We start from the raw sequence: 8,204 nt of genomic DNA, 5'->3' as shown, positions 1-8,204 counted from the left end.
CACGAGTACATTTACTCAAATACTCTACTTGAGTACGATTTAGAGATACTTTTACTTGACTTCATTATGTCCCCTTCTCAATACTTCATGTCAGTGTTTCTCAAAGTGGGGTCCGGGGGTCCTTCGGGGGGTCCCCAGCTAAACGTGTTAATATACTGTAGGAAGACAAAGTAAATACATAAAGCATTTAAACCAGTATGTTATGATGATCTACAAGCTCACACTGGTGTGTTGTGAGCCTGTAGATCTGCTGTTTAAAAATACATACATTGGAAAGTCTTGAAACATGAGGAATAATTTATAAAATACCAAATACCAAATCTACTCTCATGGAGGTCCCAGATGGGGGTCTGCAGATAAACACATATTGATTTGGGGTCCATTACATCTCTGAGGCAATACTTTTTACTCCATTACAATTATTTGATTACTTTAAGGTGTAGATTTAGATTACTAAAACAAAACATATATTTTAAGCACAATGTTATACTTCAACTCTTCCAAAATAGCAGATCTACAAGCTCACAACGTCCTATAATGCATCACATTATGAGCTTGTAGATCTGCTATTTTTCTAAGACAAATATAAAAAGGTTAAATAGGCCCTTCTGCATAAAGAGTACTGTAAGTATGTTTTAATGACAATACTTTTGTACTTTTACAGACCTTTTACTTGTAATAGAGTATTTCTACATTACTTGTAAGTAATTCTGGATAAGAGTGTAAATGTCTCAATTGTAACTTGTACTTGTAAATGGTATTTGTACTTTTACTTCAGTAAAACCTGTGAGTACTTCTTCCACCACTGTCCTGATAGCTTTACATTAAAGAGCTTCTGTAATGTTCATGTTCATGTTGTCAATAAAGACACATTCATTACATTAAAGAGCTTCTGTAATGTTCATGTTCATGTTGTCAATAAAGACACATTCTAAAGCACTGTTTGTCTGTTGTATGTTTTTATTGTAATGATTATTTGTCATTGTATTATTATGTATTTTATTGTATTGTATTATTTATATACTGATGTCATACAGAAAACTTGTATCTTCATATATTTCTTCTTTATATATATTTAAGTAAATCTCTGTTGTCGGGCAGAAATCCACTCAAACCCCCCAAAAACATGTTTTTAAAACAACACAATCCTGTCTCAAAGTTGGTGACTTTATACATTGTCAGATACAAGGCTCACTTAGGAAGGCAATCAACAGAGTCAGGTAGTTTTTACCTTTAGCAGAAACCTGTAAGACACCTTGTTATTTGTTTTGCAGTGTTTTTTTCCTTTCATATATAATAGCTTGTTCTACATTTTAAAACAGACTAAAGCAACATTTTAGGTATATTTATATATATTTATGTTTATAACTTAAATTGATGTTATTCCAAAAGGCACTTTTTAATAGTTTTTAGCACTTTATAAATCAACTGAAATGAAGGTATTTATTTATAAATCAACTGAAATTAAGGTATTTATTTATAAATCAACTGAAATGAAGGTATTTATTTATCCCATGAACTATTTTAAATTCAGGGTCATTTCAAGCCTGGGTTACATTATGTCCCAACATTATTAATCTCTTTGATAAAGTATTGATTTTAAAAAATATGTATAATAGATCAAATTGATTCATTGTTGAACCCCTAATCCTGATAGCTACTGGCAGTGGCAGTGGTGTAAAGTAACTAAGTATATTCACTCAAGTACTGCACTTCAGTACAAGTTTGAGGTACTTTTACTTTACTGGAGTATTTCCAATTTTCTGTACTTTTACTTCTACTCCACTACATCTCAGAGGCAAATATTGTACTTTTACTCCACTACAATTATTTGAAAACTTTAGTTACTAATTACTTTGTAGATTTGAATTATTCTTACAAATCACTCAAGCCCTATTTAAACTTTGGCTACTTGAAAATAGCAGATCTACAATCTATAATCCTTTGAAAATAGCAGATCTACAATCTATAATCCTTTGAAAATAGCAGATCTACAATCTATAATCCTTTGAAAATAGCAGATCTACAAGCTCACAACGGGTCGTGAAGCCATGTATAGACTACAGGATGATGTCATGTACATGAATACTCTTCTTTCAGTGATCATATAAACTGCTCTCTCATAATTAGAATAATTAGAATGACTACGTTGCTATGGCGTGCACATACCTGCTACTATGGTCCATTGATCGTACCACCAGCAGCTCTCAGCTCACAGCCGTTGCCAAACACCTACATAAACACATGGAATCTCCCATTACTCAATATCAAGGGGTTTCCTGTTTACCAGTGTTGCCATGTCTGCATATAATCAGCGACTTTGGGCTTGATTCTTGTAGTTGCTTCATATTATCTAAACATCACAAAACAATGTAGGTTTAGTAAATGGTAAAAATGGTAAATGGTGCATTTATATAGCGCTTCTATCCGAAGCGCTTTACATTGATTGTGCCATTAACCCATTCACACACACATTCATACACCGATGGCGGAGGAAACCATGCAAGGCACCAACCTGCTCATTGGGAGCAATTAGGGGTTCAGCGTCTTGCTCAAGGACACTTCGACACTAACTCTAGGGGAGCGCCCCAGCCCGGGATCGAACTGGGAACCTTGCGGTTTTCCAGCTCACTCTACCCGGCCACTCTACCCCTGAGCCACTGCCGCCCCAGTCATAAACCACCATGCTGGGTGAATGCAATAAACTATTATGTACATGAGCCTCTATGTTGCTATCAAACACAATGAACATAGAAGTTAACTCCTACCTCAAACTCTTTCTAAAGTGCATGTATGTGGTTTGTGGTTCCCACCAGTCCTGCTGCACAGCACCACCACAAACTCTGGAAGTGCAGTAACAGTAATAAGTACATATAAAACCCATGAAACAAACAAATAAAACACAACCCGCATTGTAACATACCTTTGTAGTAAAGTTTGGATGCACGGTTAAAAGACAGTCTCTTATGAACCAACATGAAACAGAGCTTCTGCACCTTGTTGTTGCTTAATGCAAAAGTCCTGTGAATCCAAGTCACGTGAGAGCAGACCAACGAGACACACAAACGTGACTTTGACACTTCAAAATAAAAGCATTGCTAAAACACACATAAATAATGTATGCATAACAAATTAACTTAAATACAGCCCTATTATGAGAAATAAAACAAATGATATTAACTTATAGTTACAAACACTGTCAGTTACATTGGCATGGTTAAACACAAGTATAAATGTACAAAACATGATAACTTCAACACACATAAGATTTCAAATAGAGTTTTAAACCTCTCAGAGCTTCCATAGACCACCGAAGTCCTGACGTCACTCGTTCATCCCCAGGTTCGTAAAGTCATTTCTCTATGGAGAATAACATTGGGTCATCATAGAATCGTCTCATATAAGAATTGTGGTCCAAAAATAAACAAACTGTCTCGGCGATATTGTCAGGGAGGAGGTTCTGTATCGTTTGATAGTCAGTCACTTATATTTGATACAGTCTGTTTCTGGCGAAAATGTTACTAATTCGGCGGAAGTAACATTATCGTTTTCTCACCGTCAGTTGATGCTTCATATCCATGAGAGTCAAACCACCGGGGTCATTTGTTTATTTTTGGAACACAGTTCTTATTTGACACGATATTAAATACGTCTATGGGATTCAGAATGGGGGTGGAAAACTGCGAACCAGGTAGACAAACAAAGGATGCGTAAATTACGTCAGACTTCGGTGGTCTATTGTGAATCTGCATGAGTTTATATGACTCAACCCCCGTACGGTCAGGCTTTATTTCAGCTACAGTCCAGTTCTGACCGGCTATACAGTCCAGTTCTGACCGGCTATACAGTCCAGTTCTGACCGGCTATACAGTCTAGTTCTGACCGGCTATACAGTCTAGTTCTGACCGGCTATACAGTCTAGTTCTGACCGGCTATACAGTCTAGTTCTGACCGGCTATACAGTCCAGTTCTGACCGGCTATACAGTCTAGTTCTGACCGGCTATACAGTCCAGTTCTGACCGGCTATACAGTCTAGTTCTGACCGGCTATACAGTCCAGTTCTGACCGGCTATACAGTCCAGATATAACAACGTTACTGCAGAGCTGAAGAGGAGATCCTGTGGTCAGTCAGACGTCATTTATTCATCCTTATATCATGTTCATCATTTATCATTAAATGGAGCAAATGAAATGGTGCATTTATGTAGCGATTTTATTTTAACGCTTTACATAGCACACACACACACACACACACACACACACACACACACACACACACACACACACACACACACACACACACACACACACACACACACACACACACACACACACCATGCAGGACTGACTGTGACCTCTGAGCAGGTGAAGAAGGAACTGGAGAGGCTACACCAGGGCAAGTCTGCAGGGCCGGACGGCATCAGTCCCAGGGTGCTGAGGACGTGTGCAGAACAGCTGGCACCTGTGTTCGAGCATCTCTTCAACCTCTCGCTGAGACTGAGGAAGGTGCCAGAGCGGTGGAAAACATCTTGCAGTCTTAATGACTACAGGCCAGTGGTACTGACCTCTCACGTCATGAAGACCTTCGAGAGACTAGTTCTGCAGCACCTACGGCCTCTGGTGAGTGACTCCCTGGACCCTCTACAGTTCGCTTACCGTGCCAAGGTTGGAGTGGAGGATGCCATCATCTGTATGCTGCAGAAGGCGTACTCTCACATGGAGAAGAAGGGGAGCACGGTGAGGATCATGTTCTTCGACTTCTCCAGTGCGTTCAACACCATCCAGCCACCGCTGCTTGCCGAGAAGCTTACATCGATGCAGGTGGACAACAACATGGTGGCCTGGATTACAAACTATCTCACCCTGAGGCCACAATATGTCCGGCTACAAGGCTGCCAGTCCCGGGTGGAAATGGGTAGCACTGGAGTTCCTCAGGGAACAGTCCTGTCACCCTTCCTGTTTACTATCTACACTTCCGACTTCAGCTTCAGATCTGGAACATGCCATCTCCAGAAGTTCTCAGATGACTCCTCTATTGTGGGTTGCATCACGGAGGACAATGACATGGAGTACAGAGGTGTGGTGGAGAACTTCACCAAATGGGCTAAACATAACCACCTACAGCCAGTGGCGGCCTTTCCCATGTTTCACCCGTTTCAATTGAAACGGGCCCCGAACCTCAGGGGCCCCCAATTTTTCTGGGGATTTTTTTTTCAAAATTTTTTTTTTGATTTTTTTTCAAATGTTATTATCATTATATATATTTTTTCAAATATTATTAGTTTTTTTTTAATCACATGATCGGATCGCATCGCATCCGCATCCCAGTCCGGGGCCCCTGGATGCCTGACAGCCTCACGCCACTAGTTGGCAGCAGCTAATAATCACTGGTGTTTGTTTTGACCGGCTGTCAACCTGTCAGTCAAGGACGGTGTTGATGTGTTGTTGTTTTGTTGCGGAACTTGCGGTGAATGGTGACAGTGAGCAGCAAAATGAAACGCACATATGCAAGTGGTGCTTCAAAGCGTAAACTCGTACAAAAGAGAGAAAAACAAAAAGATAGCCTCCCAAAGTTAACCTCGTTTTTTGGTCCAACTGCTTCAAAATCACGAAAAAAAGACTTGCCAACGGCTGCTGTTACAACAACAGCAACACCCGGTCCTTCAGTATCATCACAGCATGGTGAATCTAGCGATGATGATAGCCATAGCCAACAAATAACTGTGCAGTCTCAGTCTGTGCCTACTACTACTACAGATAGCCAAACAACTTCTATCCTCCTGCCTAACAGTGCAAGCGAACCAGAAGATGTAGCTGTCAATCAAAAAGAATTAAATGAGAATCCTACTACTGAAAGTGAAACAGATGGCGGCGATAAGGAACCCGAACCCGCCGAACCCCATCATGATGATGATGACAATGAAACTGAGAGTGACTGTGAGACAGGTGAGGAAGACGACACCACCACCACCACTCCAAACAGGGAGAAAATCCCCTTTACAGAGACCGACCTGGCGCTCTGGCCAATGTATATTACCAGTGACCAACGGGCCGATATTGTTAGGAGAGGTCCCGTCCAGTTAGAGGATATTGATTTTCCACAGAGCCGTGGTGGTGGAGAGAATGATGGAGATGGCGCCGGCGGTGGTGATAAAAGCAAATCACGCCGTCGTTTTACCAAGGACAGATATTATATGCATATGCAAAACGGAGAAACCATTCGCAGGTCATGGTTAGTTTATTCACAATCATGCGATTCAGTGTTCTGTTTCTGCTGTACCCTATTTGGCAAGCGAAGTAATAGTCTCACATGCGGGGGTTTTAGAACATGGGAGAGACTCACTCTCACTCTCAAAGACCATGAGAAGTCCAATGCGCACCGTGCCCATATGGAGAGCTGGCGAGAGCTTGAGAGGCGCCTGAAGACGCACAGCACAATTGACAATCAATACCTAGAATTATACCTGTTAGAAAAGGCACACTGGAATGAAGTAATGAAGAGGCTGCTTGCCATAGTATTTCACCTTGCCAAAAGTAACCTTGCCTTCCGTGGCCATAATTCCAATCTACATGAGCCAAATAATGGGAACTTTTTAGGTATAGTGGAGCTGATTTCTGAGTTCGACCCAGTGATGAGTGAACACATCAGGCGAGCAGAGAGCAGAGAGATAGCTGACCACTACCTGGGAAAAACAATTCAAAACGAGTTAATCACACTCATTGCAGACCAGACACTGAAAGAAGTAACAAAGAGAGTGAAAAAGTCACATTACTACTCTGTGATAATGGACTGCACCCCCGATGTTTCACACACAGAGCAGCTCTCTGTGTCACTGCGCATCGTGACATGTGAAGATGATGTCGGAGCTACTATCAACGAGCATTTTACAGGATTCTTACCAGTGCTTGACACCACAGGTGCAGGCCTAACAGATGTCTTCTTAAAGCATATGGATAATTTGGGATTGGATATCTCACAATGCAGGGGACAAGCATATGATAACGGAAGCAATATGCGGGGGAAAAATAGTGGCGTGCAGAAGAGGGTGATTGATATTAATAAAAAGGCACTGTTCATGCCGTGTGCCAGCCACACTCTAAACCTAGTCATCGTAGATGCTGCCAAATCAACGATAGAATCTGTGAGCTTCTTTGGAGTGCTCCAACGCCTATACACACTATTCAGCGCATCAGTACAAAGATGGGACATTTTCAAGGAGAACGTCCCAAGTTTGACACTCAAGGCCATATCCAATACACGATGGGAATGCCGTGTGGACAGCGTAAAAGTACTGCGTTACCACCTTGGTGATGTTGGCAATGCGCTCCTCTCACTGGTTGATCTTGCCACAAAGAAAGGCGACGGCGTAACCGCGTCTGCAGCCAGAGGCCTAGAAAAGGAGATCATATCATGGAAATTCCTGGTGACCATTATAATATGGTACAACGTTTTATACGAGGTGAATCGCGTCAGTAAGCTGCTCCAGAGCCCAAACGTGGGAATCGAAGTGCTACAGGGCGAGACAGAACATGTTCTAAAATTCCTCAAGGAATACAAAGAGAATGGCTTCTCATCTGCCCAAACAGATGCCAGAGACATAGCTGAAGAGTTACAGATTCCAATGGACTTCCCCACTGTACGAATCCGAAAACCAAAACGCCAGTTCCCATATGAGTCCCAAAATGTGGACCCTTCTAGCCTCACTGTGACACCTGCTGAACGGTTCAAGAGAGATGTTTTCCTCCCCATGCTGGATTCTGCCATTACAGGCGTTAGCGAGCGCTTCAAGCTGATGGAGTCGTTTCATAGTCTATTCGGCTTTATTTATGGAAGACAGGGAATGAAAAAGGCCATAGAAAGCCATACACTGAAAGACAGCTGCGCAAACATGGAGAGGACACTTGGCGATGTGGATGCTGAGGACCTTGCGCGCGAGGTGTCGGCTGCAGTCAGTGCTGTTCCAAAGAACGAAACGACCGGCATGGAGTTTCTTAACTACATATACAAAAACAATTTAGTTGAAAATTATCCCAACCTCAGCATTGCTCTGCGACTCATGATGACAGTTCCTGTGACAGTAGCGAGTGGAGAGAGAAGTTTCTCACGTTTAAAGCTGATCAAAACACATCTGAGATCAACCATGCTCCAGGAGCGTCTGACAGCTCTTGCTCAGATTTCAATTGAGCACGAAGTAACGGCCAC

The 8,204-nt window shown here is 41.8% G+C and overlaps 1 long non-coding RNA gene across 1 annotated transcript in view; it reads left to right on the top strand.

Annotated features, from left to right (window-relative positions):
* Positions 1-404, top strand: part of LOC311053606 — a 60,713-nt gene extending 60,309 nt beyond the window's left edge. Inside the window, exon 4 of the long non-coding RNA XR_014601655.1 lies at positions 336-404. This is a non-coding gene — a long non-coding RNA (uncharacterized lncRNA). The remainder of the gene's footprint in view (positions 1-335) is intronic.
* Positions 405-8,204: the final 7,800 nt, after the last annotated feature.

The sequence above is a fragment of the Gymnoscopelus microlampas genome, assembly GCF_963454915.1.
Source record: "Gymnoscopelus microlampas genome assembly, chromosome: 10".
NCBI lineage: Eukaryota > Metazoa > Chordata > Actinopteri > Myctophiformes > Myctophidae > Gymnoscopelus > Gymnoscopelus microlampas.
This window is presented reverse-complemented; position numbering and strand designations above follow the sequence as displayed.